This window comes from Cinclus cinclus, chromosome 22, assembly GCF_963662255.1.
Source record: "Cinclus cinclus chromosome 22, bCinCin1.1, whole genome shotgun sequence".
Taxonomy (NCBI): Eukaryota; Metazoa; Chordata; class Aves; order Passeriformes; family Cinclidae; genus Cinclus; species Cinclus cinclus.
The window spans coordinates 2,276,199-2,298,789 of NC_085067.1; the positions used below are offsets into that span (position 1 = coordinate 2,276,199).

The 22,591-nt window shown below is 44.7% G+C and overlaps 1 protein-coding gene across 1 annotated transcript in view; it reads left to right on the forward strand.

Moving 5' to 3' along the window:
* Window positions 1-22,591, forward strand: part of BCAS3 (BCAS3 microtubule associated cell migration factor) — a 298,217-nt gene that overhangs the window by 253,989 nt on the left and 21,637 nt on the right. The window lies entirely within an intron of this gene.

Genomic DNA, 22,591 nt, shown 5'->3' on the forward strand with positions numbered 1-22,591 from the left:
GAATTGCAGGGATGCCAGGACTTCTTCTCAGGCATTTAGGTACTTAAAAAGCCAAAGGGCTCTCGTCCACCCCATTAAAGAGTGCCAAGTAATCCCTTTATGTAGTTAGGGGCATTTCCCTGCCAGCGCATCACCACCTGCACGAGAATGAGGAGTACAGGTGAATGGCAAGGAATCCCTTGCATTCTTTTTTTTTTTTTTTTAATAAAAGCAGTTGTGGTAATATTAGAATAAGTAAATAAACAGAACAGATCTTTAAAATCAGTTGCAGAATATGCCTTCTATTTTTGGTCAAAACTTTGAAGATCTGGAAATTGTCCAACTGTTTTGAAACGAAACCTTAAATTAAATCGATGGCTTGGGGGGGTTGTTCAATTTTTTTATTTTTTTTTTTTTAATCTTTAGTACCAAGACAATTAATCTTCCAGACAGGGGTTACATTTGAAGCAAGAGCAGTGCATGGGCAATTAGGACTTTTCCCTCCTTCAGAGTGGTGAAAGCAAAGTTTGGGGTAGTGCAGGCTCAGGTCTTCAGCTGGGCTAAATTAGCCCAGCTCGGCTCATGCTCCAGCTGTAGGCACATATTACTGCTCCATTGCAGCAGATCTCATTTATGACATGTTTTTAAAGCAGATCTGTGAAATGATCCAGCTTTAAAATAATAACACTAATAAGGGTGTAGTTACATGAGCATCTTATCCCACAGCAAAGCCAGTTTAAGAGGCTCCCAGCCCTTCCCTGACCCTGCCTTCCCCTTCCAACCCCACGCTTCATTTCCCCCCAGCTTTGCTGCTACAACTTTTTGGTGTTTGTGGGTTAGGGTTGGGGTTTTTTTTTCATGTTTCTTGCATTGTTTCAGTGATCAAGTAGGAGATGGAGCATATGGTGTGATGCAGCAGAGGGAAGGCCATGAGGGGCAAGGGGAAGGGCTGCAAAGGATGCAACAGAGGCAATTTTTCAAATGAGCTCTGGTGCTAGAATGGGTGTTCCTGCGGCTGCAACTAAACCCAAGTGACCTTTGGGGCTCTTTTTGAGGAGCCAGGCAGGTGAGCAGCTGAGAGGGCACTGCTGGCCCTGCCTGGGGCAGGGGTGGGAGCTCACACCCCACCAGAATCACAGAAGGGTTTGAGTGGAAGGGACTTCTAAAGGCTCCTGCAGTGATCAGGCTGCTCAGAGCCTCATCCAGGCTGACATTTCCAGGGATGGGGCACCTTCCACCTCCTTGTGCAACCTGTGATGTTTGCTGAGCCTTTGGCTGGTGGAGTCAGCTGGAGCACAGTTACAGTCAGTTCTTGTCCTCTGCTGAGCTGGGGCCACAGCTATGAGTTGTGAAGTGAATCACACTGGTTTTTTGTTCTCCACAGCAGTTTCCTTTCCCCACAGTAGCACTGGTGTTAGTGCTGGAATAGAGGAGAACGAGTCGAGATTTCAAGGAATCTCGGAATGCTTCACTCTACCAGGAAATCCAGCCTGCCTGGACTCTGCACTAGGCAGCAATGAGATCAAGTGCTTTCCTAACCTATTTACTTTAAATGTATCTTGAATATTAGCAACGATGGAGTAAACAGACAGCTCTTTGAAAAGTGTGGTGCCTGGTGAGTGTCTGACACAGTATTTAATGAGTGCAGGAAGGGTTTTTATCCAACTGCCTTCGGTATGTGGAATGTGTTTTCCCCTTGTTTTGACTGGATGGGTCTTGTGGCTGATCTGTTTAAAAATACTGAAGTGAACAGTTGCAGCAGGACGTGGTGGTATCTGAGACCTGCACATGGTGCAGATGAGGTGGGAACATGGAGCTTCCTTCATCTGTGGTGTGGTTATCAGTGCTCCCCAAATCCTGCTGCTGATAGCATTCCACAGCCCTTCTGAAAGCTGAAAAACATGAGGTGTCATTACATGCCACCTCCCTGAGGTGGCAATTTGGCATTTGGTGGGGAGATCCTGTCCCTTGGAGTCCCTCAGGGTCCCCAGCATGGTGTTGGCAGGAATGCCCAGCGTGGCTTTGCTTGTCTGCTGCTCCCTGGGAGCAAGATCTATTGCTCACTCCTCTTATTCCTTTATACATTACACAGAGTGGAAACAAAAATCAGATATAAACACAGAGTCCATCAATCACTACTAACTCAGAAGATAGACTGTGATAGTAAATCTTCCTTTTGTCTTCTGCTTTCTGGGCTTTACACACAGCAGTGCAGCAAGTAGGAACACAAGAAGAATTAAGTTGTTTGGGTGCACACCAGGGTGGGTACTGGAATGGTCTGGATAAAACCAAAGGGGCTGTGAGGTGAAGTGTAGCAGTTCAGGTTTAGCTGAATCAGGAATAAAGTGCTTAACCACAGCCCCAGGTGGAGGCAATGCCCTGAATATCCCCTAAGTACAGATTGGGACCAGTGGCTTTGCCATTTGGATTTCTTTAGTAATCATTTTTTGCAGCAGCACCAGTGAGATCAGGGTGGTAAGAGGGGTTTGTCTGCGTTTGGTGTCTGCATGATTTCTTTTTTGATTAACCTCTTGTGTACTACAGCTGTTCACTGCAATCCAGAAGAGGTTTATGAGTTTATGGTAAAGTGCTCTAACATGAGGAATTTGAGCTGGATTAGGCTGCGTGTGCATAGGTTATTGCAGCAGCATTCACTGGCTTTCCTTCTTCCTGTAGTTCTGTGAATCCCAGTTATATGATCAGAAAATTCATACTAGGACATTAGCAAATGCAAATGTGTAGCCACATTCTCATCATTTACCCTAATTTTAATTCTTTGGATAAAGTACTCTGTTTTTATCAATTCACAGGCATGGAAGTGACAAGCCTGTTTATAACTATCAGTGATACAGAGCAGCAGCTCCAAAAATGCCATGGGATTTTGGAATCAGCACTGAGAAACTTTTCCATAAATGCCAGGAATAACATTATATTTGAATATTTAACCCTTACCCAGGCAATTTAAGGACTGGAAACCATATGTGCTTTTCATAATGGGAGCCAAGATGACCCTACATAAAGATAAATATAACTACATAAAAGCACTCAGGAAGGATGGTGTTGTGGTTAAGAGCTGGGCAAGGGCTGGGGAGCTCCAAGGTCTAATCCCATCTCAGCCACAGGCTTCTTGGGTGATCCTGGGCATGTAACAGAATCCCTGCATATTTCAGTTTTTCCATTTGGGAATGAAAGATAATAACACTGCCCCAAGCTGTGCTGGGAGGGGAAGCGTTGCTGCGTGGGAGGTGTGGGCTGGGAGATGGTGCTGGTGACCACCAGGAAAATCTGACCAGGTGCTCTGCTGAGGGCACGTGCTGCTCCACTGCCAGTGGGATTCAGTTTCTCCTCTCCTTCTCCAAAGGCTGGATGGATAAACTCCTGCCTTAATTAGCATGTCAAACCAGGGAAGCACACCTGAACTCTGGCAAGTCACATCCTTGGCAAACGTTCCTTGTTTGAACAATAATGTAAATTCAAAAGCAGTGAGGGAGGAAAATGAGGAGAGGGAAACGTGCAGTAGATGAGCCCATCTGGTTTTGTTTGAGTGCTACCTAAGTGAGTTGTGTTTATTGGTTATAGGCTCGTGTTTGCTTTCTACGCTCGCGGGCCAGGTAGCTCTCCCTCTGCTCGTGACTTGGCATCCACTTCTGCCCTTTGAGAATCTGCTCAGGAGGTGCAAATGCTGGTGCTGTTCTCTGAAAAGGTGGGGTCTTTCAAAGTAACCATCAGGAAGGAGACTGAATTGGCCACTGAGCATTCCCACTTGCAGCCTGTGTCTCCTATGGGATGTCATTCCACCACCATAGGTGCTGGGCTGGCAGCACATGAGAGGCAGCCTGTGCAGCTGCTGCCATGAGGAGGGTCCTGTTGGTGAGAAAAGGTCTGGAAGGAGTAGCCCCTGCTGTGGGAAGCAGGTAAAATCCTGGAAAATCCTGCTGGATGCCGAGCAGCCGGTGCTGGACCACGTAAGGTGCGGGGGAGCGTGATCACCCATTGTTTGGAAGGAAGAGTTTTGATGTAATTATACCCTTCAGCCATTGCCACACTTTCCTCCCTTTCATCTCCGGGCAGGTCCACACGTTCAGATGTGAAGCTGGAAATGAAACACATCTGGCTATCCCAAAATGACAACAGACTTTTATTTGCTATTTTTGGTATACAACAAAAGCTTTGTATCTCGCTAATTGAACATATGGGCTCTCCCTCGCTTTTCTCCCCCTGCTAAACTCCACTTTTCCATGTGTCATCGTACGATTCCAACATTTGATCTGTCGAGTCCATCTCGGCCATGTGTTTGTTGTAATCTGCTACACATGTAGGCTTGTTTTCGTGTGCGTCCTGACCTCCAGTGAGAGCTGCAGTTGTTTCCATCATGGATAGTGTTGAGGAGTTACACATCCTTTTTATCAGTGTTTTTGGCCACTGGCAGCTCCTCGCGGCGCGGCGCGGGGCTCCTGCCAAGCCTCTGAAAGCTCAGGGTTTGGGGCAGCCATATCTGTTTGTCTCGTGATACCAGATGCTGGCTTTCTTCAGTGTAACAGAAGTAGAAGGGGAAAATTCCCAAAATAGAAAATAGCCCTGTCAGTAAAACCCAGGGAAGCTGAGGGTCAGCTTAAACTTGGCAAATCTGGAGCTTAAGGCAAGGATGGAGGTGGATGGCTGGGAGATGACCACTGGGCAGAAGGCAGGGAGCATTTTGTGGTCAGAACAATCTGCGGGATAAAGAGAGGAAAATGTCTCTGTTGCAGAGGAGGCTTGAGCCCTTCAAAGCAGACAGTGTCATAAAAACCCACTGGGAACTGGCCCCGCCACAGGACGTTCGTGAGACTCAGCTCATTACGGGTACAGCACCTCTTGATTACTGTGAAAGATTCGTCATCAGAATTTGGGGTTTTTTCTGTGCCCGTGGGGGATCCACTCAGTTATTTCCAACTCTGGCTCTAAATTGTTCCCATGCCTCATCGTGCTTTGATTAGCTAAAATCTTACAGTAACTGTTTGAGGCTCTCACCGTGACAAAAACATAACAGGTGACAATGATCAAACCATAGGGTGTGGAGTGGGAAACTCTTGGGGGTTTAGGGTGGAGAGAAGGAGCTGCTGGGTCTTTGGGGTAGGATGGGCTTGGAGGTAACTCTTGAGCACTGAAGGACAAACCACCTGCAGCTTTCACCATGCTGGGTGTTGTTCCCCAGGAGAAATGGCAAATAAATGCCAAAATAAAAGGGTAGCAGTGCATTTAATTGCCCACACAAACACGCAGCCCTCGAGTCCCCATCGTGTTCCAGCTGTGCTAATGGTCACCTTTCCTGCAGTAAATATTGGGCCAATTTCATCACATTTGGCTTATGTTTATCAACACAGCACTTGAGCAATGGGGTTTTGGTTGCAGTGAGGGAATGAGTCCATCTGTGTCTCACCCCAAGGTGAGGGATGAGGAGCCATGCATGGGGTGTCCTGCCATGGAGGCTCCTCAGTCTGTGTTGCAAACCTCTGACTGCAGCAAAAATCATATATTTGTGATGGAAGACAGAGCTGGGGCAAATTCCACCAGGAATATGCCATCTCTCACCACTTGAACAATATTATGCATTAATTGTGCCTTTATTTTGCCCAATTCTTGACATAAACTGCTGAGCAATTTTGTCTTGAGCTCCCTTTTTAGCCAAGAGTATAAGCTTAAAAACTTTGAGATTGCACTCGAGGACTTCCCAATCGGTTGAGGAATGAGCTCTGAAGCAGAAGTTGTATTTAGCAAAATGGACTTACAATTATTATTCATAAATGCACATGTTATGGCTGCAGTTGTTTCACTTCTTTCTTTTACAGCCCTATAAATTGTATACAGAACATAAAGGCTTTACTTCTTAAATAAATGTTTTGCAGCCGCCATAAATTATCTTTCTTGCATTCATAATGAAAAAAGAAAATCACTGTTTGATGTTTTATATCCTCTTCACTAAAATGTAAAATATGGTAGTTGGAGCCAGATTTTATCTCATTTGAAAATAAAAGAAGGTTCATTTCCTACTAATTTTTTTCAGTCTTAGATTTGGAGTTCCCATGAAGTGTTGCCCAATCTGCAAAGCAGCATTACAATAAACTCTGCTTTAGCTGAGGCTTTGGGTTTGAGTTCTACCAGCACTAATAATCACCATTGTGCACTGAGTTACAAGCATAACCCGAGTCTCTTTTATAATTTTTTTAAATCCCTCATGTTGTTATATTTCATCTCTCTACACCCCCTGATCACTGGCTGAATCTCAGATTTTTGAACTTCTCCTCGCGCCAGCCCTCGAGGACCCTGCCCCAGCCTGACTGTCCTGGAAGCAGGCCTTGCTAAACTCCCAGCTCACTGGTTTGCAAAGCAAACTTCAGCCTTGTACTATTTACCTTGGCAAGTGCCCGACCAGATTGATGATCTGTAAAGTGGATTTGTTATTTGGCTGTTTGCTTTGGCAGCTCTTGAAAGCAGTTTGCTGATTACAGCCCCAGATGTCATTGCATACATTACTGCTCACTATAAGTTTCTTCTAAAGTTTTAATTTCAGCCACAAATACTATTAAGCTTTTTGCACCTTTCTGCATTTAGCTCATGGATATTAAATATCAAGAGCAGGCAGCCTGGATTTCCTTAATTTTTCCTCTTAATATCTTTATTGGCCTCCTCCAGGCATCTCTCCAGTGCCAGGACAGGGGATGCTGCTTTGCCCTGGGTCACTGCTGTACCCAGCTGTGCCACAGGCAGTTGCAAGTTGGTCACATGCACAGTTTCCTAACTGTAGATAAGGTGGAAAATTGCCAGAGCATTTGTATAAATTATCAGCTTTAACATGACCAAACACTTGGGTCAGTAGAGCAGAGATCAGGAGCGATGGTTGCTAAAATCACCCCGTACCCCATTTGTGTCAGGGTAGGCACAAAAGGAACATGGTTCTCCTGGGTAATCTCCATCCCCTCTAACTATTACCGTGACTTTTAAAGGCTCTCAAACCTGATAAGCAATTTGGCAGATCAATAGGCTCAGAATCAATTTGTTTCTGACATGGGGTAATCCTGAGTTTGGCTCTGCTGCCAGCAGAGCTCCAATCCCAGCCCCATGCATGAAACCATCAGGATTAGAATTGAGAAATATTGGGATATTTTATTTTCCTGCTGCCTCAAAGTACATCTGCCTTTCTGAAGTCCAAAAGCTCAGCTGGGTGTTTGCTGCTCCCCTACCTCAAGTTCTGCAGGGCTGTCCAGGAGCAAAGCCTGGCACAGCTCTGCCAGGGCAGACACTTCTGATCCTGGCTTTGAGCAGTTAAACCATCCTTTGTGACCATGAGCTTTGTTGTGTTTTTTGTTTTTTGGGGGTTTTTTTGTTTTTTTTTTTGCAGTGGGGGCACTTTCAGCTTTGAGATATTTAAGTTGAAGAAGTTAATTCACTTTAAGTAAGTTTACTTTGCAAGGGGAGGATATCATTGTAGTATTTTTGGCCACTGCTTAAAAATTCCTCTAACCCTTTACTATAATAAGCAAATTGAGCAGATTAAAGACACATTATGCTGCCAAATGGTTTTTCTACACAGGGTGACATATATTTTTTCTGTGGAAAAGGTTGTGGGGGTTTTTGTGAGCTGCTATGCTTTTTTTAGCACTTCCTGTTTTATTGTGTTTGAAGTGTCTTTGTGGTGACCTGTTGGGGTAAGATTCTTCCATATGGAAGTGTTTCTTCAACTTTTAATCATTTTGTTTAAAAAAAAAAAAAAAAACACAAAAAAGGTTTTAAATCCGATTTGCAGATGTCTCTGGTTTTGTTCACAGAGAGCTTGTCCAACTCACTACAGTGTTGTAGAAATGATGAATTGTTCATCCATAACATGATGGTGACATCCATGGAGTTGCACTATCAGAATACCTTCTTTTAAATCTATTTAAAATATCTGTAGAAAAGCTTTTGTTTGCGTTTTAATGTATTTTTCTCTTTGAAACCCTGCCTTCACTGAATGCCTTGGCAGAACTCCTGTTGGTTTTGGTGGAACTGGGATTCCACCAGTAGACCCCTGACTTGCTTGCAGGCATCTCTGTAATCGAGTAATATCAGGATAACAAGAAAATCTGTGTCTGTTCCTGGAGAAAATCAAGCTGGGGTTTTATGAAGGGTCAAAAAAAAGTTACAAGTTTATTTTTAAGTCTCCAAGACAAAATCATTAAAGCACAACAGAATACAGATTCCCTGAGCTCTTACTGGACTCGCCAGGTCATAACTGAGACCAGAATTTGGACCACTGGAGTTGTGCTGTAGCTGTGTCCTGTTTCCTATTAGTTCTGACACTGACATCTGAATTTCAGGTTCTGTCCTGTTTGGGTTGAGCTGCTCAATCAGTGCATCCAGCAGCCACCTCAGGACCTCTCTGGAGCTGTCTGCCTTGCAGGGGCTGTGAGGGCAGAGCTGGAGCTGCTGGGCACAGTGTGTTACCCAGGCAGGCAGGGATGTCCATCAGGCATCTCCAGACTTCCCCTCTGCATCATACCCTCCATGTTTCAACCTGAACAAAACTGACTTTGACAGGGTTCTTGAGCCCACATGTGAATACCACATGTTGAGGTCTCATGTCTGCAGTTTCACTCCTAATTAAGTGGAGATGTAAGTACTGGGTATCGTTTCAGGTCTTTGGCTCTCTGCAATTCACCACAAGCATCTCATTCCCACTTCCTTTGTCTTTGACCTATTATTTATAGGAGAAGGGTAGGTGGACTTGGTGGTTACAAGTCTGTTGGATTATTATGTTTCTGTAGCTGTCATCTTGTCAAGGGTCCTGCAGAAATTTGCACTGTGGGCTCGTGGTAGTTTATTGAGAGTAAAACCCCCTCCTGTGCCAAAGACTGGCCTCAGGTCTGTGCACCACTTAAGTCTTGCTAAGCCCTGAAAATGGGTCTTAAATGTTATATTGGCCTTCCCAGCACAGAGGTGAGCTGCATTCTGTGTGAGCAGTGAGATTTCCAGTTCAGCTTAGGGCTATTTGTCTCTGCTGCTGTGAGAATTAGGATGGGGTCTCTGAACCTACTGAAAACTTTTGATGCTCATCCTTCAGAAGCCAGGGCCTCGAAGCTCTCTGACCTAACAACAGCACAGTCTGGAAAAAGGCAGCTTTTTGATGTAGATGGGCACAGTACTCATCTGGTTTGGATTTTCAAGGTGTTCCAGAGTCATATTGTTAACTACAGGGGGTCTTCTGTGAGCAGCAATATGCACTGACTTACTGCTGAGACCTGCAGAGCATTCCCACAAACTTATTTTTGGAAAACTGAAGCCAGGTAGCTCCTGTGTATTGGACAGATGGAGAAATTGAGGCATAGGATGGACAGGTCACTTCCCTGGGCTGGGCAGAGCAGTATCAACAAGACTCTGACATAAAAAAAAAGTTATTGATAAGTTATAATAAATATAAATATTAAACAAATAAATAAATATAAAATAACTGGAAAGTTATTTTACTCTGGTTTCCACAGTAGTCAGAGTGTGTTGGAAACATTTCCTATAAAGAAATCCTTACAACTGTATTTGCATCTCCCCTAAAAAGATCATACTGGTGTAACCTTCTCAGGTGATGCTCTCCCTTGTCCCACCTAATGAGCTGACGTGTTTAGCTTTGGGCATAGATTTGTCTCTGACTTTTGGGAAAGATGGAATTATGCCCATGAAGGTCATTGTCATCTCCAAACCTGGCAGGGCTTCAGGCACTCTGGGGACAAGGTACTTTCAGCTCAGTGACAACTCTCCAGTTTAAATATTGCACCAAAACACCTCCAACGTCTCCCACTTTCTCAGTAGTTTCCTAACAGTGTCCAACTAGATGAAAATTAGCCAGTGTCTTGGTTTGTAGAGCTGCAAAGGTCAAATGTCCTGGAGAAACAAGGTGCTAAGATGCTAATTCTCTCCTGGAATGGGAAGGCAGTTCTCTGCTCCATTGAGCAGAAAATGCAGGTGGGCTTAAACATCTCAATGTTTGCCTTCTGTTTTGAATGCAATTACATAAAATCTGTTGTGATTACAGGGAGGATAACCAGCTTCCAGTGCAATCCCAAATCTCATCCTAGCACCAGTTATGAGGCAAACAGTTTGGGGAGGCTGCAAATGTCCTGGGCTGGTCCCTGCCCCATCTGTCCCCAGTGTGGGACACACAGGAAGCTTGCCCTGAACTTCTGTTCTCACACTTCTCCTCTTGGAATCTTGTTTTCCACTTTTTGGAGATTTGTGAAACATATGCCTTGGAGGCTTCCCAATTTTTTTTTCACAGCAAGAAGAGAATTGCTCTCTGTGCTGTAAAAACTCTCACGAAAAGAGTGCACTCCTTTCTAAAGGACCTGCCTGGTGCAGCCCAGCAATTCCCATTTCTCATCACTTCACAGTGTATTTTATAGGGTATAAAAATGGTGTTATGATCCGTGTTCCCAAACCTTGCCTCAGATAGCAAGAACATCAATAAACATGGCTTGATAGACACCAGAGCTGCCCCGTTGTTCCCCCAGTGCTTTGAACGTGCCCTCACAGACTTTTGGAATCTATTCTCCATGTATGAAACTCCTCGTGCCTCTGTTGAGCTTTTAATGTATCAAAGGTAATGCTTGTGCTTAGGAAAAGTGACTTCTCCCAGGATATTTTCCCAGTCTGGTCATTTAATGTGCTTAGAAATATTTCCTTTCCTTCATCTCACGTCCCGCAGATTTTTTCTCGTTCCTTGATTTAAATTAAGCTGCAGATTGGGACAATGGTGTTACCTAGATCTGGCAAAAGATTTTACTTCATTTCTCCCCCTTCCCTTTTCCTTCGCTCTCTATAAGGTCATTATTGTTATTTCTTCAGTTCACAGCTGAGATGATGGGTTTGAGCAGCTTCACACTCTGTTCCAGAAAATTCTGTCTTTGTTCCGAGGCTTCCAGCTCCTTTCACCTTGATCTTTCAGCACGGCACTAAAACATTTGGCAAGTTTTTCTTCGTGTTTTTTGCTGCTGTCCAGGGCTTTTGAGAGATTCCCTTTGGACAACTTCCACCTTTGAGCTTGCCCACTGGAGGAAATACTTCCCCTTGAATTTACTCAGCCACATCATCACCAGTGCTGCTTCCCTCTCACATCTTCATTAGCCTCCTCACCTCCTTGGATTTGCTTCTCTGTGGTTTACAGTCAGTTTTTCCTGCTGAAGCCTTGAGCTGCTGGGAGGGTGGTTGGAGCTAGAGCAGCACTGTATCCAGAGGGGTCACAGATCCTCCCCAAAGGAGGCAGTTCTGCAGGCTGCAGAGAGCAATTCCCTCTGCAAAACATCCCATCCCAAGGTATGGGATCAGCTTCTACCTGAATTGTATCAGTCTTCCTAATAATCAGCTTTCTTTTCCACATTAAATTCCCCAGAAACTTGTGATTAGCCCCACTTCTGAGAGTTCACCGCAGCTTAATTCTACTGTAAAACTGTCAGCAGTGATTTTCTTGTTTAAAGACAGATTCTGGTTCTAGTACAGAGCTACTTCTTGCTAAATTCCTTTTCAACCAAACACTCTTGTCATTTCTCAGCCATTAAAGACAATAAACTCCATCTTTGGATTTTTACATGCTGAATTTAGTTTATAATGATGGATCCTTGTTTATAAAACACTGAAGATTTTTGTTAGCTTTCTGGCATAAAAATTGGAATCTTCTCTTTTGATTCGTGGTTATTAGTAGCAGGTTTATCCTTTCAAATATGTACAAGCCATGATTTAAGTGGAATATTTATTGTCCACAAGAATGGTAGACTGCAGCTCTCAGAATCCATCTTGCCTTTGCAAGCAGCATCTTTATAATCATCAAACTGTTCTCGTGGGTTGAAGATGGTTTTGCATCGAGATTTAGGTGTTGCAACCCAGAAAGTCACAGTCACAGTGCTGGTTTTTGATGTTTTGGTCCATCAGGAGAGACCTGGGGTTCCTGTCTCCTGTGTTTTGGGGCAGCTCCATCTCCAGGTGTGTAAGATCCCACATTTCCTGGCATCCTTAAGTTAGTTGCTATAAAGTGTATTTTGAAGGTTCTGTAAAGCTGAATCAGGATCTCCTGGGGAAGTGAGAAACACCCACTTGGACCCTCCTATGAAGGGCCACAGTGCTGTGAAAACTCAAATGGTTCTTCCTAGATCCAGGGAAATCTGTTGGGTCAGGCAGGGATTGGGGGTGCCATGGTTTGGGCTTCCACCAAAATCTCTCCTTCTTCCCTCTGTCTGTACCAGGTGACTCCTGGTGGAATGGTCCATCCCAAATTACATTAGAGGTTTTATTCCATCATAAATCAGAGCAAAGCATGTCCTTGCCATCAGTGCTCCAAAATCAGGTTTATTGAAGGAAGAAAAAAAAGATTTCCTATAAAAATCCAGTTCTTGTCCTTACGACTTATGGCACATGGTGATTCAACAGCATGAATTATCAGACTTTCCTCTTAAGTGTGATTTATTTGGCATTATTTTGCATTGATGCATCAAATTTCATCCTTTTTCTGGTTTTATGGGAAGAAAAGTAAGAAAGAGTAAGGAAAATCTGCTTTATAATTTGTCCCCATTAGGGTGATGCCCTACAGGCACACCCTTCTAGTCACCTCTAGTGATTTCTGTAGCAGGAGGTCAGCACTGTTGTCAAGTGCTAAAATGCTGTTGTCACTCAAGGCAGTCAAAGACCTTGTGTGACTCTTTTTTGAAGTTCCTACTTTGCTGTCAGCCAGAACGGGGAGCCACGGCTGCCTGACTCCTCTTTGCACTTGGAGTTGCTGCAGCCAACATGCAGCTTGGGGAAGGGTGAATCCCCTGCCCTTTGAGTTCAGCCTGTGCTGAGGATGAGAGGGAGATGAGTTAAATGACTGAAAGCCTTAGGCTGGGACGTGCCAGCTGTGATCATTTTTTCACTCCATCATCTCACCTTGCGACGTCGCTCTGCCTTATCCAGCCACCAGATGCCTGATGGATAACACAAGTGACAAGGGCAAAACCTCTTCCATGGATGCACAGGAAAACTTCAGGGGCTGCTGGCTCCTGTCCAGCTGTGTCCTGCCTGGCTGCAGTGAAATCCCTGCCTTGGATGGGGTTTGGGAGGAGATCAGACCTTGGTGCTGTGAGTTCCCGAGTGCTCTGGCCATGCTCCAGCAGCACACTTAAGCACACACTTAACTTTCAGCATATATACTCCCATTGAAGTCACTGGGGCTGTTTGCATGCTTAAAAGTAAGTATATGCTTAAGCTGGCTCAGAACCAGAGGTTTCAGTGCTTTGTAGGTCCAGTCCTTGCTGGAGCTCAGATAATTTGCTCGTGCAACTTGGCACACGCTTTTAATGAATTCAGAAGCGGGCCAAAAAAATTTATCTTCCCTGACTTGGAAGGATTACAAGGAAACGATTTTAAGGTTTTGTTGAGTTTTTATTACTTTCTAAACATAAAATTTCACGTTTCTCTGTAGTCCTTAAAGAAACACATTTTTCTAGAGACTTGGAGCGAGCAATTTCCAAAGTGCTCAGAGCTGATGGGAGAGTACCTGGGACGTGTTGCCTGGCCAGGGCAGGAGTGGCTCTGGAGGTCCCATCCATGTTTTCACACCTTGTAGGAAGATGTGGCATTGTCCTCAGGCAGAAGATTTCATTGTGGTCACCTTGGTGAATTACTTAAACCTCAGTGTTCCAGCTCTGCCCTGGTGTAAACAATAAATTTCTCTCTTATCAGCTCTGAAAATTCATTTTGCTTTAGTATTTTAGGTGTGTTTTGTAAACTCTTCTCCATTCCCTGTATTTGGTCACTCAGTTAAGAAGTTGCTGAGTTTCCAAAGCAATTCCTGAAGTTAATGGTGCTGTATTGTGGTGGCAGCTGCTCAGCTGCCCCAAACACAAACATTTCCATCACTCTGGTTTAACACCTGAATCCATCTCGTGCTGGTTGTGAAGTATGCCAGAATACTTGAGGGGAAGCTGTAATTCCAGCAGGCTCTGCTCATCCTATTGGATATAACCCTAATCAATTGAATGGGAGCTCAGTGAGATTTGTTACAGAAGTGGCAGAAGGTTCATCATTAGGAAGAAGCTCTTCCCTGGCAGGGTGGGCAGGCCCTGGCACAGGGTGCCCAGAGAAGCTGTGGCTGCCCTTGGATCCCTGGAAGTGTCCAAGGCCAGGTTGGATATGGCTTGGAGGATCCTGTGCTAGTGGAAGTTGTACCTGACAATTACAGGATGATCTTGAAGGTTCCTTCCAACCCAACCCATTCTGGAATTCTGTACCTTGTACTCTGCAAGTTGGGCACTGCCACCCACGTGCTGGGCACAAACCAGCAGGAAAAGTCACCCTGTGACCAATTCCCAAACACCCAGCCAGTGCCTGGTGTTTGCAAGTGAGATTTCTTTATCCCATGCCCAAGCAGTGATTAGACAGTAGCTTGGAACCAGCGTGCACATTATCTCTCAGTGAGGTAAGACAAATAAATTACAACTTGGAAGCCTCGAGTGGGATCAGTGTTCCACCTTAGGAAAATATTTTGGTTTCTGTTTATAAGTCATCTGGGTTGTGAAATGTTTCATCTGGGAAAGGTGATATGAGACCAGAGAAATACTTGCTCTTATAATGCAAGAAATATTCCAGTTTCTCTCTTAAAGGGCTGTTAGTGATATAAACCAAATTTCTTGTTTCCGGAGCCTCGATGCTCAGCTGCTTCCCCACAGATGCTCTGCTCTAAGTTCTCTACTGGCTGACAAGAAACTTCCCATTATCTCCCCTTGTCTGTGAACATCTCTCAAGCTGCAAATTACTTATAAAGAAGAAATGACCCAAAGCCCAGCAGAATTCTGTGTCTCTGGCAGACTGGGCTTGCTGTGTGGAGGATGCTGAGGATACTGGGGCAGGGTTTGGGCGTGGAGCCACATCCATCCCTGCTGTGCAGCTCCATCCAGCTGGGATTGGGGTGGGGAAGCCTTCACCCCTCCTTTGCAGCAGGTTTCAAAAATCCAGCATCCCCAACATTCAGCTGCAGATAAACTGTACCCACGATGAACTTGGCCTTCCCACAGTCTCTGTTGCTATTACACAAGAAGGAGTCTCCTGTTACAGTTTGAGTGATATATTAGTACAAAGCACAGTTCCAATGTTTTTTCAACACTTAGATTTTTTTTTTTATTATTCAAATGAAACAATCAGAATTAAATTCCTTGGCTCACAGAGTCACCACTAAGGCTCAAGCAAGATGACAAATCCACACTTGTGTCTCGAAGTGTAACATAAGATCTCAGTTATCCCAAAAACCCCGATGAGTTGTCAGATCTTTCCTTACTTGTGGGTAAATATGAGCTTTTTCTAATCCATTATATGTCCTCTGTACATGTGTATATAGCTCTGCATTTGCACATGCCACGAGATGGATAATAAGCAAGATAAATCTGTTTTCTTAAGGGAAGTAATATATTATTCCAGCCCCTGCAGTGGAATTGGCATATTTCTACCTCATTAAGAGGGGGTGTGAGTGCAAACCTCTTCCCAAGAGCTCAGGAATGACTTGGCATATAAAGAAATAAGGATCATTATGTGGTGTCACAGAAATACCAGTTGTATCCTTCCTGCATCTCTCACAGCGTTTTCTCCACCCAAGCCAACACAAAAGGCTTCAGCATCCTGAAATCGCCGCTTTTATTCAGGGGAGAAGTCAAATAAAATAAAGGCTCGTCTACAAAAGCCTCCACTGAGATTTAATGGAATTCACTGTGTGTTTAAATTTCCTAGGCATTGTTGAAAATCTCAATAATCATCTTATTGTAAGGTCGTAGATTTTCAGAGAGTGGGAAATTTTACTAGGAGAAAAAAAAATAAAAAATAAAAGACGTTCCTGGATTTTCTAATTTTAACCAGGACTGAGAATTATAAGTATGTGAATACCACAAGAAAACATTTCCAACCTTGCAAAAACTAAAAAGTGCTGAAGATCTTTAGTGAATCCTTTTTTAATGAAATTTCCAGACCTGGAGGTTGAAAGAACATCAGGTGAAGTTTTTTTGCTGTGCAGATTCATACCTGGTAATGTAGGCTTGTGCAGAGCCCTGGGTTCTTCAGGACACTCTGCTTTGTGCCAGGATTAAATATAAAGAAATGTTAATCTCTAAGGGGGCTTGGGGCTGGCTGTAGCATTCCTGATTTTCTCCAGGCACTATGATTCTGTAAAGCATTAAAATATGCATGGATCTTTCTGTTAAAAGGGGAGGGGGAAACTTTTTTCTTGGAAATTAATTTTATTACAAAGGGCTATTTTGTTTACAAAATGGTAATAGCATCCAGTTATACTGTAGATTCCATCACTCTTTGCTTTTAGACAGCTAAATAAATAGCATCCAGTATTGAAAAAATACTCTCAGATGATTTTTCAGTGCACTGTGCTCCTCTGGCTGTGGATGAGCTGCACCTTCTCTGTGGATGCAACCTCTGGCAGCGCCCACCTGTGCCCACCTGTGCCCACCTGTGCCCCAGCCCCTTGTGTTCTTTAAGGCAAGATGACAAAGTCTTGTGCTTCTGCTACTGCAAAATACTGCAAAATTCTGGTACCATGACATAAATTTCCCTGTTGACACCAAGCGCGCGTTCTGCTCCGTTTTCTGCTTTGAAGCCCTGCTTTGGATGGCTGTCACATCAAGCCTCCAGTTTTTAAACCATCCCTTGTCCTTGCACTAACCTCCGTGCCTTGGGGGAGCCAGGAGCTCAGCAAGGGCTGGAGGAGTTCTTGGCAGTGCTGGGAGGGCTTTGGGGGGCTGTGTTCAGTTTTTGGGGTCACAGGGCTACGTTTGGTGGCCAGGTGTGCTGGAAGCAGGAATCTGCAGTTGGATGGCATCTGACAGGCACTGGGAGCATTCAAGGCAAAGGCAGAGTTTAATAAATACACTTAATCATTTATGTTTTGACCTTAGCCCAGACTCGTAGTCAGACACAGAAAGAGAGAGTTGGAAACGCACTTTGTCAAGGCTCCTCTGGCAAAGCAGGGCAGCCCCGCTCTGAGGAAAGGCAGATCCTTCAGAAAGGAGAGTAAAAGGTCAGAACTAATCCAAAAGGACAAGCAGTGTATGTCTGTGTGTATATTGGGTTTCACATATGAAATCCAGTCATGATAAATCTGATGGCTTTAGAAACATCTACTTTGATTAATGAAAACATAGTTCCCATAGACCGTGGGTTTCATACTTCAAAGTTCCCCTGGATTTAGGACCTTAGGTTTTGCTTATTCATATAACATGCAGGAAACTATTTTTAAATGAATAAGGGAGTATAAAAAAAAATTTTAGAAGGCAAATGTTTCAACATCAGTGGTACAGATAGGCTGGATAATAAGGAGCAAAATTAACAAACAACAGACATTTTATTATGCATTTTACAATAATGTTTACATTCTTTTCTCTATATTTGTTTTTCCTTGAAAAGATTTATGTATTTATAAAAATATCTCGCTGCTCCAGCTCTGAAAATTGCAGCCTTGCTCACATTTGAAAGCCTTCAAGGACGGCTGTGATGGCTGGCTGTGCTCCTGACCATCATCCCAAATCTCCTGAGCTCCTGGTTAACCCCTTGTGCAGGAGCAGAGGAGTCGGAGTTTGTTGGGATGTGGGGAGGAGGAGGAGGAGGGTGGGATGGTCCCTGAGGATCTGCACCACCATCCTGGACATCACCAACACTGCCTGGGCCACTGTCCTGAATTTGTGGCCACGTGGGCAGTGCTTTGGCAACCTCCTTCCCAAGCATCCATCCATGGAGCTGCTCGCGGCTCCCAGCTGCGGGTCTGCCCCAAACTCATCTCAAAGTCCTGACAGAGGCATAAACAGCCCTTTTGTTTACAAGTCTGTGGTGCTGAGGAGGGACGAGCAACTTCTCAGCCTCACTTAGCCAAGAGTTCAAAGGCATTTGGAAGTGTTGGTTGCCTGTGGGACCGGGTACCCTGGCTGAAGGCTCCATTAATTAAATGCACTCACAGGATACAGAGCTGGTGAGTAATGTCCTGTTTATAGCAGAACTGTGAGCGGTTCTGGAAAAAAAAAAACAACTCTGTGGGAGGGGAGATGACAGGGAGCAGAGTCACTCCAAAGCTGTGGCTCCTGCCGTGGTTTCCAAAGGCAATAATTAACACTCACACCTTGGTGTACCAGCGTTCTGTCCCTTGTTACCTGGTGTGCCGTGGGAGAGCGGGGTGGCAGCGTGTGAGCCATGCACAGGAGGGCATCAGCAGCACGTGCCCTGAGCACAGACCCACCAGATCCAGGGCAGGGCAGGGAGATGTTGCTTCTTCACACTCAAGTAAAGAATTTGCCCGGATTCTCCTTCCCGGTGCTCGGAGCGGCCGCTTTGTGGCGTTCCCGCTGGAATCACAGAGTTATGGCACGGAAGGGAATTGGCAGAGCCTGTAGGAAAGTTCAACCTTTCATGTTTAAACGAGTGATGTTAGAGTTTGACTCAGTGCTTTGGGTGAGCAGTTTCCATGCCCTGGTTCCCCTCACACACCCGTGGGGTTCTCGCTCCCGGCCGAGGCGTTGCTGGGAGCTCCCCGGGGTCACCAGCATGAAAAGGCCAGGAGAAACAGGAGAGGTGATGGGCAACCCTTCTGTCCCTCTTTGGTTGCACCTCAGGGTCCAACATGAGGCATCCCATTGTACAGGATGAATCTTTCAGCAATTAAAACTTGCAGGTCGTTTCCCCTCCTCTTCGGTCTGTTATTTTTGCTCACACGTATGTTGCAATATGCAAGGTGAGGCTCAAAACTGTCAAGCTCTTTAATAGAACCATTACTGTATTTTTGGAGAACATTCTCTTTTTGATTTACTGTTCCTCAGAAGACAGGAAATGGAGCTACTTGATTTCATATTTTAAACAAAGCCGTCCAGAGGTTTAATGAAAAAAATTTCCCCTGGCTTTTGAATTAAAGGGCTATGGTGAAAGATTTAGCTTAGCTATTTTGACTTAGAAAAATAACACACTAGAAGCATTAAAACATTTTGTAGAAATACTTTTTACTACTAGATATTTTTTTTCAGAGAAGAAAAGAAGTTTCTCTGGTTTTCTCACCCTTGGTGGGGCTGTGCAATGAAAGGATGTTTCCAAGGTTTAGGTTGGGTTTTCTTTTCCTTTCTTCTGTAGAATTTATTTTGCTTTTATATTAAAAGCCTTGAAACAATTGCAATGCTAAAGACAAATCCTGTGTGTCTAAGCAAGGTAATTTGGTGTGAGTAATGACAGAAGCCTTTGCCATTAATAAAATGCAAGAAATGTTAAGCAGAAAGATGGGAACCTGATTCTGCTCCATCAGCAGTGGCAAGGGAAGAGGGTGGTGCTCCTTGAGAGGCAAATGTCTGTGGAAAGAGAGAAGTGGGAGATTGATTTCAGGCAAAAATTAAGGTTTTATTAGGAAAATTCTGTGTATGAAGCAGAATTAGCTCAGAGCATTTGGGCTGGATTTGCAAAACAAAGCACTTTTGACATAAATGGTCAATACAAGGGTCCTGCTTGTTCCATTTGGGTGGATTTGGGGTTCTGGGTTGATGCTTGGACATCATACAGGGGAGGCTGATGATCATTCCCACCCAGCTTCATCTTCAATAAATAAAGGAGAAGTGAGCGTTCTGCAGGCCTGAGAACACCGTGCCATAGGATGAAATATTGACACAATTTGAAGTCAATAAGAATTTTTTTCGGTGACTTAATGAGATTTCACCAGGATTTCACTAGTAATTGCTAGACTCACATAATGCCTGCTTTGCTCACCCTTGAGTTGTTCCTGAATGAATTGCTCCTTTTAGGTGGAACCTGCTCCCCAGCCAAAGCTGTATCCGGGCTGGGGGGACAGAGGGAAGTCTGGGCTTCACACATCAGGGGCTGATATTGGTGGCTGTCAGGAGGGTTTCAGCAGGCTGTCAGCCTGCCTCCCCTCAGCCCTCAGTAATCCTGGGATCAGCAGGAGCTTTCTCAGCCCCGCTGGTGCTGTGGTTACCTTCTGGTTTTGGCAATTCTGAGAGCAGGATGCTCCACCGAGGTTTATTTGTAAACTCCTCGCTGGCCAGCAATGGGGAATTTGATACCTTATCAAGTGAGATACTGGGATTGAAAAGGGGAGAGTGAGGCAGCCAGGAGGAGAGATTACAATATAATAAATAGCAGAGATAGGGTGAGCTGCTATCAGTGGAAGTTTAATGCCATTAGCCCGTGTGCTGTTGGGAATGATGTATGTAGGGAATGATGTAGGCTGGGCAAAGCACCCAAAGGTTGCTGGCAGCAACCAGCCCATTGCCATGTCACACACCCCAGAGTCACTTTCCAAGGTGTAAAAATACCCAGAACTCAGTGCTGCCTTGAAAATTTTATTTAATTATTTTGCTCTGATACATGTGCTGTCTGCTGATGCATTGGCAAGAGGAACAGATAGGTCTGTGACAATAATTCTTGTTTTTCCTGAAACAGCTTTGTTTTGCATCAGAGAGGGACAGAGGAATTTACAGGAGGGAAAGGGCCTGTGTGCTTAAGCAAGATCCCATTTTCTACCCCCACATTCTGAAAAACTTCAGTCACACTCTGTGTGTTCAGCTTTACCTAGAGCCCATTTTATCAATGTCTGTAATGAAGTTAGGGGGAATTTGTGGCTTCCACGGCAGCACAGAGCAGATGATGGTACAAGGACCTCCTCTGCCTGTTACAGGCAGGCTGATCACCCACGAGCTATAGTGGTGGCTGCTGAATCCCAGCTGGATGTCTGGATATCAATGGTCTTGCCAGATGTGCACTGCTACCATGGAGAAGGAGTGAAAAGGGAGGAAAGATAAAACTACAGCTTCTCCAGCCCTACTTTTTTTTTTTACAAGCAAACTTTCAGTGCAGTTAATCCCTCTAACCTGCATTTGCATTAACACTTGCAGCCTCACACGTTGCTGCTAAGAAGTTTTGGCAGCTCCTGGCCCTGATTGCAGAGGTAACACTGCACTTGTCTCCTTTGCTCTCACTCAAGGATCTCAGGAACCAGAGCCCAGCACTCCATGAAGTTTCTCCCTGTACACACAAGCAGGCATCTTGGCAGAGCTTCAAAAGCCATTTGCCTTATTATTCATATGTCTGCTTATAGGAGCAGAAATGCTCCCATTTCTCACTTTTGGAATAAGGGCTGACACCAGGAAAGAGGAGATTTCTCATCTCTGGCACAATCCTGCAAACCTGTGGGAGCTCATTGTGTCCCCGCTGCTTCCCTGAGGTTTGGGAGGCAGGTTTAAAAATCCCCCTGGTCACTCTCAGGGTACATGAACAGCTCTGTCAAAAACAGCTGAAATCCATGAGGTCTTGGAGAGGGAGGTCTCAGGGCTGCATGAAACTGTAGAAGGATGACTTGGGAAAAAAAAGCTTAAAACCCCCCCCCCCCCAAATTTTGCTTTTCCTCCTGCCTTTAGGAGAGCTGACATCATGAAAATGCTGTAGAATTTTAAACATCATCGAAATTACTTCACCTCCTCCCTGCATTTTCTCAAACAAGCTTCAAGAACCCTCACTTTAAAACAAATTAGTGGACTGGAGCAACCTTATAAATCCAGAGAGCCATTAAAAGTTGAAATATTTGGTCATTCCTCCTCTCAGTTGAAACTGGGATTCATCCAGAGTTCAAGTGCGTGTATCACACGAGAGCCACGGTCCCATTTTGTAGAGGTCCATTTCAGTGTTGATGGTTTTCTAGTGCCAGGAATCCACTCCACATCCAGGCCAGGAGATAAATCAACTCCGATGAAATTCAGGAGCCAGGAGTCAACCATTGCAGCCCATATAAATCCCTGAATGCCAGCCCTGGCGCTTTTGTCCGTGCCATTAGAGTTCAGAATTATCTGCTCCTCTTTGCTGATGTATGGATTAACTGGCTGGCCGAGTGTTTACCAACGTTATCACCCAGTACTTTGGACGTTATCAGAGGAAGGGCCGCCTGCCGCGGGGCTTGGTCTCTCACCCTTTCTATTACCACCTGTCAGTGGCAGGGAGTGTGCTGTGAAGCTGTACAGTCACAGACTACAAGTGTAGATAGTTTCTGACGGCTGATCAAAGGGGAAAACCAAAGCCCTGATAACAAGGACGTGTTTCATGTACTTTTAACTCTGAGAAACATTGGCATTTGCATTTTTTCCCCTCGGTAGGCTGGCAGAAACCAGGCACAATAAACGCTGCATATTCAGTTACCTAATAGTGGAGTAAATGGTATGTGCTTGAAGCAACAAAGCATAACTGTAATCTTGTTCCAAGTGGGAATGATTTAAGTAAGCCTTCGCAGAAGACTTGCCGTATAATAAAGGAGAATAATTTTAATTTGTACTTTGAAGTGATCCTGAATTCAGAATCTAATCTTTGCATTCGGCAGAACATCGTACCCTGCTGTGAATGAGGTAATAACTGCAAGTCGAGGAATTATTTGAAGGATCTTTTGTAGGTACGTGCACTCCCTCACAAGAGCCAGAGTCTTCAGCAGGGGCTGCTGGCGAAAGAGCCTCTGTTAGAGCACGTTTGACCTAAAACTTGCCAGTGCAGGAGCAGAGGAAACCCGCAGATATCCCAGACTGAGGGAAGGGATCCATTTGTTCCTTCGTCAGACACAAGG